At 54.8% G+C, this 9,828-nt stretch overlaps 1 long non-coding RNA gene across 2 annotated transcripts; it reads right to left on the bottom strand.

Annotated features, from left to right (window-relative positions):
- Positions 1 to 1,441: 1,441 nt before the first annotated feature.
- Positions 1,442 to 9,828, bottom strand: LOC142818932 (uncharacterized). 2 transcript variants are annotated; one of them, XR_012896625.1, is made up of 4 exons: positions 8,507 to 9,828; positions 6,646 to 6,976; positions 2,450 to 2,598; positions 1,442 to 1,677 (listed from the first exon to the last, which is right to left on the bottom strand). It is a non-coding gene; the product is annotated as an uncharacterized LOC142818932 (long non-coding RNA). The 2 variants fall into 2 exon arrangements; XR_012896626.1 differs by lacking the exon at positions 2,450 to 2,598 and having other exon boundaries at positions 8,507 to 9,826.

Here is a 9,828-nt window from a genome sequence, read left to right as displayed (position 1 = left end):
CGCCCCTGGGGATCTGGATGCCGGGGACTGAGGCGGCCTGGGCAGAGCAGCTCAGCACCAAGCACCCCGGCACTGGAAGGTGGATTGAGTGGCAGCGGGGGCAGAGGGCAGCCAGGAGGAGCCTGTCTGAGGAGGGTCAGAGTGGGGGAGCCCCGCATAGTCCTGGGGAGCTGACAGGCCGATGCCCCGGGCCCGACCCAGCACTGACCCACCTAAGGCAGGGCCCCAGAGCCGGGCGCATGGGAAGCGCCTTTGGCTCGCAGCAGCTGGCTCAGGCCTGTGGGCGAAGTGGCCGAGGAGCAGGGTGGGGGAGGGGGACCCTGGCTGCAGACACTGGTTCCTGGGAAGGGGAGAGGAGGAGCCGGAGACCGCATTGCGGCAAAGCCGGGGATGGAGCCGGGGAGGGGACGGTGGGGAGGGGAGGCAGCTGCAGTGCCAGTGCCCCCCGCCCCGTTGTGCCGCATGCGCTCTGGCCGAGGGAGAGGCGGGGAGGGCCAGTGGCACAAACTGCTGAGCCCTCCCGGAGAGCAGCTGCTCCAGCCTGACCCCGCCCGGGCAGGATGTGGGGGGCCAGGCGTCTCCTGCAGGAATGGGATGGGCTGTGCCGCTGCAGCGCTGGGTGTTAGCTCACCCTTTGGGGGCTGCGCTGGGGTGTGCATTGCAGTGGGACCCCGTGGTGCCAGACACAGCACAAGTCAGTCCCTGAAACCGCCTCCCTCCCATCTAATGTCTGTGCAAGGCATTGCAAGTGGCCAGGGCTTATTACGAATAGAGACGGGCCCGATCCCCAGAACCAATCTCCCTGCCCCCAATGGTTTGGGGTGCTCAAAATCCAGGTCCAGTTCAGACTCATCTTTTCTTGACACCAGCCCCCCAGGCCAAGGGCCTCTCTCCCTACACTGTGGGACGTGGGGGGGCTGAAGGGAATGGGGGTGAGCCCTGCTGGGAGGGGGCTGATTTCCCAAAGGTCTGGCTGCTTAGGCAAAGTTTAACCCCTTCCCTGGCCTGGGAGCTGGAAGCACAGACAATTCTGTTGTCCCCCAGGAGCTCCAGGGTGTCACTGGAATTCAGAGTAGGAGTGCCCCCTCGGAGGTGACAGAAACTAGGACATTCAGGATGGTCAGGAGCCTACCAAGCTGGGCAGCACGTACTGAGGCCCGGGGCAGATTTCCCAGGCCAGCTGCCTTACAAAAGGGATGATCCTGGGAAAACCTGGCCGGGTGGCAGCCGGAATGGAGATCAGCCTGCTCTAAAACTTAGCTCCCACCCATGTGCGCCAAAGGAGATTCCTCAGCAGTGCAGGGCCTATGTCCCACAGTCAAGCCACTGTAATTCCATCTAGTCAAGGCAGCGCAACACACACACACACACACACACACACACACACACACACACACACATGCACCAGCTCATTCCTGACAATATCCAAAGGTTCTTCCAACACATGTTCAAATTCCACCTCAGAACACGACGAATAATATCTCTGGCTAACCCCAGCAGTGCAAGAAAGGAAGGAGGGTGTCAGGACAACACGATGAGTCGGACACTTGCATACGGCATTGTCCCCAGGCCTCGGTGGGTCTCGCTTTACTCCCACAGGGGCCTTGCTGCACCTGTTTGTCTCAGTGGGGGCTGAGCGCCTTCAAAAATCTTCCTCGCCGTCTTTCGTGTCCACAGCTGGCAAGTGGAGAAAATAAAATCATTAATCTCCCTCCCCAATGTTCCCCCTCATTTTTTACATCCACGTGCAGATTTTTTCTGTCCATGTGCGGAATAATTTTGGATACATACCAAGGCAGGTGCGAATGTGCACCACCAAGAGAAAAAAATACTAGCTGTGGCTGCTCTGCTGATCAGCTGGGCAGCATTTGAATCTCTCCTGAGGGCCACGCAAGCGCAGAGCTTATGGGGACACTGTTCCTCCCATGCACTTTGAACCGCAGAAGGGTTCCCAAAGAAACACCTACTGCTCCTGATTCGGTTTGGTTAGCACCGGCAGCCCAGCCTGCCTGGATGATGCATCCACTGACCCCATGCGGGGTAAAGCAAAGGGCTGGTCTGCGCTCCCAGACTGAGCTAATCTGCCTGGCACTTCCCCGGTTAATCCCAGGCCTGTGGCCAAGGGAAAATTTACTAGCGGCGCCACCTGCCGGAAGCAGTGTGCACCAACAGCACAAAGGAAGGGCGCAGGCCTGCAGCAAAAGCCACCCAGTGGGAAGCTGTAGCCAGCCCCCGGCTCACCCCGCCCTGGTGAGACTGGCATCCTGCCACTGGCAGCTTCTTAGTCATTCAGCAGTGAAAGACCCCGCTCCTCAGGGTAAAACCACGGGGCTTTCCAGCAGGGAAGCGAGGGCTTGGTGACACTGAATGGCTGGCACTAGTGCAGCCTGTCCGGGCAGACACAACTTGCACTGGTGGAGGGGTTTGCCCACCAGCCAAGGTAACCCACCTCGCCAGGAGGCGGTAGCACGGCGGGCGGCGCACGGCGGCTTAACCACCCACTCGCTCCAAGCAGCTGCCAGTTTGTCCCTGCAGCCGACGTGTGGATAAAGCTCTGTAACATTTCCATAGAACCATGTATCATTCTCCTATAACTTCCTATGAAGAGATTTTATAGATACAATCTTTTAGATACATCTTTATGTTAAGCCTTCTTATAGAATCCCTTGTATTATTCAGTCTTTTCCATAGAAACGTTGTATCAAGCTCTTTATGTTATACGTCTTAGGAATACTTAAGGCAGTGGTCACCAACCAGGAGATTGGGAGCTACTGGTCGATCTTGGAGCCTTTGACAGGTGATCCTGTCGGGTTTGGCCAGGAGGCCGGCACTTCACCTGCTCCTCTCAGCACTGACGTGCTGGTCCTGCTCTTTGCCTTGGAGCTGCCTCCTACCCTCTGTGAGCCTCCTGCTTGCTGTGCAGGGCAGGGGAAGAGGAGGGGGTGCTGCTGATATCTGGGTGCCCTTCTCCACCCTCCCCCTTGTTACCCATCTCCACAGAGCAGAATGGGGACAGGGATGAAGAGAGTTTGCTGATTGCTTTTGGGAATGGTGCAGGGCTAGGGTAGGGGTGAGCCTATCTTAGCTTACCCTTACCCTACTGTACCACCATCCAGAATTCACCTGTGGTAAGCACCCTGAACCCCCTTCCTGCACCTCAACTCTCTGCCCCAGGCTCAGCTCAGAGTCCCTCCTACACTCCAAATCCTTTAGCCCAAGATCAGAGCCTACACCCCCTCCCCTCACCCCAGTCCTCTGTCTGCTGCCTGATAAAAGTGAATGAGGATGGGGGAGGGAAAGAGGACGGAGTGAGCAGGGGTTGGGGCCTCGGAGAAGGGATGGGAAGGAAGTGGGGCCAGGGTGTTTGGGTCTGGGGTAGATCCTGGATTGCACTTAAATTCAAAAGGTTATTTTGTGCTTAAAAAGGTTGGAGACCACTGAGTTAAGGTAAAGAAAAATGTCTTTTGCTAGGAGTAAAATAGATTTCTCCCCCTGAGTTTCTGGTGCCCCGCCAAACCCAATCAAGGCAGAAAGGGCCGGAGGCTGAAGAGATGGGGCCCATCTCTCTCCAGCCTCCTGTCTTTGCTGAGCTCCTATGGCTCAGCTGCCCATAGAACCATAGACTAGCACAGGGGTCTCCAACCTTTTTAAGCATGAGAACCCTTTTTGAATTTAAGTGCAATCCAAGATCTACTTCAAACCCAAATACCCTGGCCCCGCCTCCTTTGTGCCCCTTCCCTGCTCACTCCATCCTCCCTCCCTTCGTCCCCCATCCTCCCTCACTTTCACCAGGCTGGAGCAGCAGGTTGGGGTGCAGGCTCTGGTCTTGGATTAAGCGATTTGGAGTGTGAGGGGGGCTCTGAGCTGAGCTTGGGGCAGGCAGTTGGAGTACCAGAGGGGGTTCTAGGTGCAGGCTCTGGGTTGGTGTTTGGATGCAGGGCTGCTCAGGGCTAGGGCAGGGGTGTAGGAAGGGGTTCATGACTGGGGTAGGGTTTTGGGATGTGGGGTCTGATTGGGCACCGCTTACCTCACGTGGGTAGAGGGGCAATTGAAGTGTCTGTACTTGATAGCCTTTTGGCCAAACCAATCAGGATCTCCTGTCAGAGGCTCCAAGATCTACCAGTAGATCCCGATCTACTGGGTGGTGACCACTGGACAAGCAGAACTGGAAGGGCCCTCAAGAGGTCATGAAGTCCAGTTCTCTGCCCTCAAAGCAGGACCAAGCACCGTCTAGAACAGTGTTTCTTAAACTGTGTTCTGTGGCACACCGGTGTGCCGCCGAGAACAACAGAATTCAAAATGGCCACCCTTAGACTTTTTTTTTTTTTTTTTTCTCAATAACTCCCCCCCCCCCCCTGACCCTTTTCCCCCTGACCTTTTTTTTTCGGCTCAACAAAAAGTCCTTAGTGTTCCCCATAACAAAATGTATTGTTTGGTGTTCCTTGGTCTTAAAACGTTTAAGAAACCCTGAATCTAGAATCTAGATCATCCCTGACAGGTGTCTGTCTAATCCGCTCTTAAACATCTCCAATGGTGGAGATTCTACACCCTCCCTAGGCAATTTATCCCAGTGTTTAAGCACCCTGACAAAAATGAATCTTAAAGTCCAACCTAAACCTCCCTTGCTGCAATTAATCCCATTGCTTCTTGTCCTGTCCTCAGAGATCAAGGAGAACAGATTTTCTTCCTCTTCCTTGTAACAACCTTTTAGGTACTTCAAAGTTGTTAACGTGTCCCCCTATGGACTACTCTAGTGTTTCTCTCTAGTGTTTCTCAACCTATTTTTTATAAAGTACCCCTTTCAAAAAATTATAAGTACCCCCAGTACCTACAGTTTTCAGACACACAATTTTGTGTGTGTTATTGCAACACATTTGGGTAAACAATTTAATTGTAGCTGGGCGGGCGATGAAATGTTTGGGTGTAAAAAGGACAAAAATAATAAAGCGCTGTAAAACTTAAAACAAAAATTCAGTTTTCTCCAAATTTCAGTTGTGTTGACATACCCCCGCAGGCTTCTCTCAAGTACCCCTAAGGGTACCACTGATTGAGAAACACTGGACTACTCCACATCCCATCCTGCCCACCAAGGGGGAAACAAGGGAGTGCCCCTTGCTTCCCCCTGGGTGGGCAGGATGGGACCAACTCTGGACAGTCAGCTGTTGGCTTTATTCAACTGGCAAATGCCAGCAAAACAAGGATTAACATTCTCAGCGCAAAGCAGGGTTTTGTTAATACAACTTCCCTATTTTTAGGTGTTCCCAGCATGCCTGCGAGCCCCTGCCAGTTCCCCACTGGGAGAAGGGCAGTTCCCACCGGAACGTTCCCACCCCTCGCCCTGTGATTTCCTCTTTTCCTGCCCGTGTTTGTCCTTTTTCATTCCTGTTTTGCTTTAATGCTGGTTTTCCTTACCCCCTTTACCACGGGCGGTGGGTTCTATGGATCTGTGGTACTCGGCTCCAGCAAAATTCAGGGCCGGGTCTCTCCCATGGCTCCACCTGTGGCCCCTGAACACACCCCCTTGGTGCATCCTCTGGTGACTTAAAATGGGCTGGGGCCCCCACCACCAGCACCAGCAGTGGAGCAGGGCTAGAGCAGCTTCCAGCCGACTGGCTCCATGCAGCTGCCAGCTTGTCCCTGCGGCCCCTGGGTGGTGGTGGTGGGGGGTGTCTCTGTGCACTGCCCCCACCCTAAGCACCCTGAGTGCCCTGTAGCCAATAGGAAGCTGTGGGGTGGTGCTTGTGGGCAGCAGTGCGTGGAGACCTCCAGCACACCTGCCTAGGAGCTACTGCTAGGCACCCTAGACTGCCTCCCTTCGTCTCACCGCCCCCACCACTCCTGTACTCCAGTCCCCTGCCCCAGCGCAGAACCTGTACCCAGAGCTCGACCTCTCTCCCAGAGCTTTGGGCAGCTGTGGGAAGTGATGCGGTATCACCAAAATGCCTGCTGCCCCTGCCTAATACCAGCTATGTTGCTGAGCAGGGTGTGTAGAACCTGCCCACCACTGGGTCACCCAACATGAGCTTGGCGATGGATGCCCCTGGAACCCTTGGAACTAAGGAAGGATAAGGGCGGGGTCCAGACTGTAGTTCAGTTGGGGGCTCCCCCAGTGGCAGTGGCTAAGGTACTTGCCCTCAGAGGTTGAGGGTTCAAGCCCCCACCCCAAGCAACATGGACCTGGCACCTCTCGGGCATAGGACAGACAAAGGGGGCCCTGAAGGTAGGAAGGCAGGGGGGCACACAGCCAGGGACCAGCTGGGAGGCCATCAGTCAGTGGCAGGTTCTCACCCCATGCGACCGGGCCCCTGTGCTCATGGCCTGGGGCAGGGTTGGGGAGACCCCAGTCCTGCCTCTCAGCCCCTGGAGGAGAGAAACCGGAGCCAGGGCAAAGCCAGCTGTGCTTTGCATGACCCACAGTCACAAGGTGCCAAGTCAGGAAACCCCACAATGGCCAGCTTCCCTCTTTCTGACAGGGGCTCACAAGAATGGAGGGAGCCCTTTTCAAGAACAGCCCAGGGAGGTGAACACACTGGGATGTGCTCATGTGAATTCCAGATCACAGCAACAGCCCTGGGACTGGAGCCCTCCATCCCCAAACACAGCAGCAGGGTGAGCACCCCATGTACACCCTGAAGAAATGCTCACCTGGCACTGCCCTGCTCATCAGCAACTGCAAGGGGTTATACAGCCAGAGGATACACACATCACCCAGAAGGAGCTGCAATGGGACTTTCTGCACCCAGCAGATGACTCAGATGGTGGGTTGGCTCTCAGAAGTCCCCATGGAGTTGTCCTCCAGTATGCTGCCTGGCTGCACTCTGGGGCTCCCCACTACCCTGCCCTGCTGGGCCAGGACCTCTGGTCTCCCCCAGCCAAGGGGTCACCACCCCTCTGCAGAGCAATCCGGATGTGTGGTTCTGGGCGGGGCTCAGCTCAGCATCCAGGAACAAAAGTTTTACACAAAGATGTCCGCTTCCTATATCAATGCAAGAGAGACACACAGTGCTTGTTCCCCCAGGTAACAATGACTTACGCTGGCCTTGATAATCAACAAGTGTTTTTTATTAAGTATGAAAAGCAGGATTGAAGTGATTGCAAGTGAAAATAGATAAAAGAAAGTCACTAGTTAAAATAAAAAACACACCAGCTAATTCTAATAGACAGTACTAAGAAACTTGTTACATGCAAATTCTTAAGTTTTTCCTGTTACAGACTAACTTGGCCACCCCTCTGAAACTTTTCTTCACAGGTGGTTTGTTTAAGTACTGAGCCATTATATTCCTGAAGTATCCCTAATGGCTCTCATTAGCACATTCAGCATTAAAACCAGATTCACACTTCATATTTCTAACTTGACATACAAGAATGATATATGAACAAAAATAGGATATACAGTAGGGATGTGAAAGTTTAACCATGTAAGTGGTTAACCAATAAGGTTTGGCTTATCAGTTAACATTCATGGTTACATGCAGGCTCTCGGCATGCCTCCCCTTACATAGCTACTTACTTACACACATTTGGACATTCCTAATACACAGTTTCAGGAGACTGTAACTGTGCAATGTATATGTTACATGATGCATTTTGCATAAAGCATCTTTGAATTAGGCATATTCATATTCTTAAACCAATATTCATAAAGGGGGTGGGGAGGGCGGGAGGATGGCAGGGGGCATGGCGAGCAGAATAGGAAATGGAATGACCTGGAGGGGTCAGCATCTGCTGGGCCCCACAGGGTAGGGCCCTTGCCCCATGCTTGGAAAGGAAGTAACTGAGAATTGGGTGTCGGCCTTCCTGGTCCACCTAGTGCTTGGCCTCTCTGCTGATGTGGCAGACAGCCGGGTCACTAGCAGCCGTTATTTCCTGTTCCATTGGAAGGTGGGCTAAGACACCCCTGCTCAATTAATATGGGACACCAAACAGCTTCCACCAGCTAAGAAGTTGCAGCCTGGGCAGGAACGTGGTTCCCAATGACCCAGGCATCCAGTGCCTGGATGATGCCATCACGGGCTTTAGAGCTGTTACTCACCCAGAGGGGATTACTTTAGTGGAAATAATTCCTGATTTGATTTGCCTTTGTCCCACCCCTCCCCCATCCTGGGGAGTGGTGTTGCCCTAAGGAACCCCCCTCTCCCTCCCCGGCCATGTGATTGTCAAAATGTCTCCGCAATCTTTTTTATGACTAATTAGCCCCAGATCCCTCTGTAGCTGTAATTGATAGAGTCTGGGAGAGGGGTTTGCTCAGGGCAAGCGGCCCCTTGCCTTCGCCAGAGACGTACAGAACCTGCTGTGTGGTTCTGACTAAGCTGCAAAGCAAGCTGGTTACTGGCCCCGTAGCTAGACCAGTGACTATTGGAAAGTGCAGTTGTCACACTACACATTATAGATGTTCCCAGTGTCATAGCTCTGTGGGTGCCAGGCTGGTAGAAAAACAAGGTGGCAGGTCATATCTTCTATTGGTGACAAAGGCAGAAAGAAACACAAGCTCCCAGTAGAAGCCTACCTGCATCATGCATGTGAAAAGTCTCTCCTTCTCCCCACAGCGTGTTACCTAGATAACATGTTCCCCACAGGCGACAAGGAGACGGCGCTGAGTTCAAATCCAGGAGGAGCCTTGGGGCAGTCACTTGGCTGTCTGGTTAGCAGGGATAACATCCGCCTCCTCAGGGAGTCACGAGGGCCCACTAGCACCACGCACTGTTCTTCTCCACCAAGGCAATGGATCTGTGCGGACAATTAACTCCTTCACCCCTGCTGCCCCATGCAGAACATGTCACCTGCTCAGCAGGGGTTCCCCGGCATGTCCTGCTAGGGAGCAGAGCTAGAGACTCCAAATAGGGTAGCCCCAGGGCTGCCTACTTGGAAGGGGGGAAGATCTGAGAGTTCGAGGGAGGGGAAAGCACAGCACAGGGGCGTGCCACTGTGTGAGACAGAGCACCTGGTGGACAGGGCGAGGGTTGGGGAAACGCCTCAAAAGCCAAGTCTGGGCCTGGCATTTCGCTCCGGGGCACCTGGTGATCTGGAGCCCTTGCACCAGATCAGATGGCTGCCCACATGAACGTGGTCACCACTGGCCTGGAAATCTGGTCTCCCAGCAGAGGCGTAGCGAGGGTGTTATGCGCCCGGGGCAAAGGAAAAATTTGTGCCAGCTCCCCCGGCGGGGCCCTGACCCTGGGAGGAAGGCAGGAGGGACGGACTTGTACCACATCTTCTCCCACCTCCTCCAGTTTGGGGCCAGGCCTCCGCATACACTAACCCGCCAGCGGAGACGGAGGAGGGTCGGTCTGGGGGTGGAGAAGAGGCTCCGGAGGAGGAGCAGGCAAGCAGAGGGATGACAGGAGAAGTGGAAGGGGACTAAATTGGCACCCCCCCTAGTGTGGCACCTGGAGACAACTTTCCCCATCGCTACACACTGTCTCCCAGACCTTGCACACGCTACAGACCTGCCCACAGCTAGCACCCCACCCCTGCATGCAGAACCCAGCTACGGAGCATGTGGCTGGGGCGCTGTGCCCACAGACCTCCATGTTCCCCATGGGGGCAGGAGGCCCCTTGTTCCAGGGAGACACCCACCGGGTTTTGCCGCTCATGTCACCCACCTGTGGCCCTACCCCCTTTGCCCCTTCCTCACGCTCTGCCTGTGATCTGCTTGGCCCCCTCGTTCCCCTCCCCAGGGAGGTGCCACCTGGCCATCCAGCTCCCACTCTGCCTGTCCTCATGCACTGTCCTCTACTCTCCCCAAGCTCACTTCCTTCTGCACCCACCTTCCGTCCCCGTCCCTACCCCAGCCCAATCCATCCCCCTGCCTCTCCGGTTCCCTACCTC

Source organism: Pelodiscus sinensis, chromosome 19 (assembly GCF_049634645.1).
Source record: "Pelodiscus sinensis isolate JC-2024 chromosome 19, ASM4963464v1, whole genome shotgun sequence".
Classification (NCBI taxonomy): Eukaryota; Metazoa; Chordata; order Testudines; family Trionychidae; genus Pelodiscus; species Pelodiscus sinensis.
This window is presented reverse-complemented; position numbering and strand designations above follow the sequence as displayed.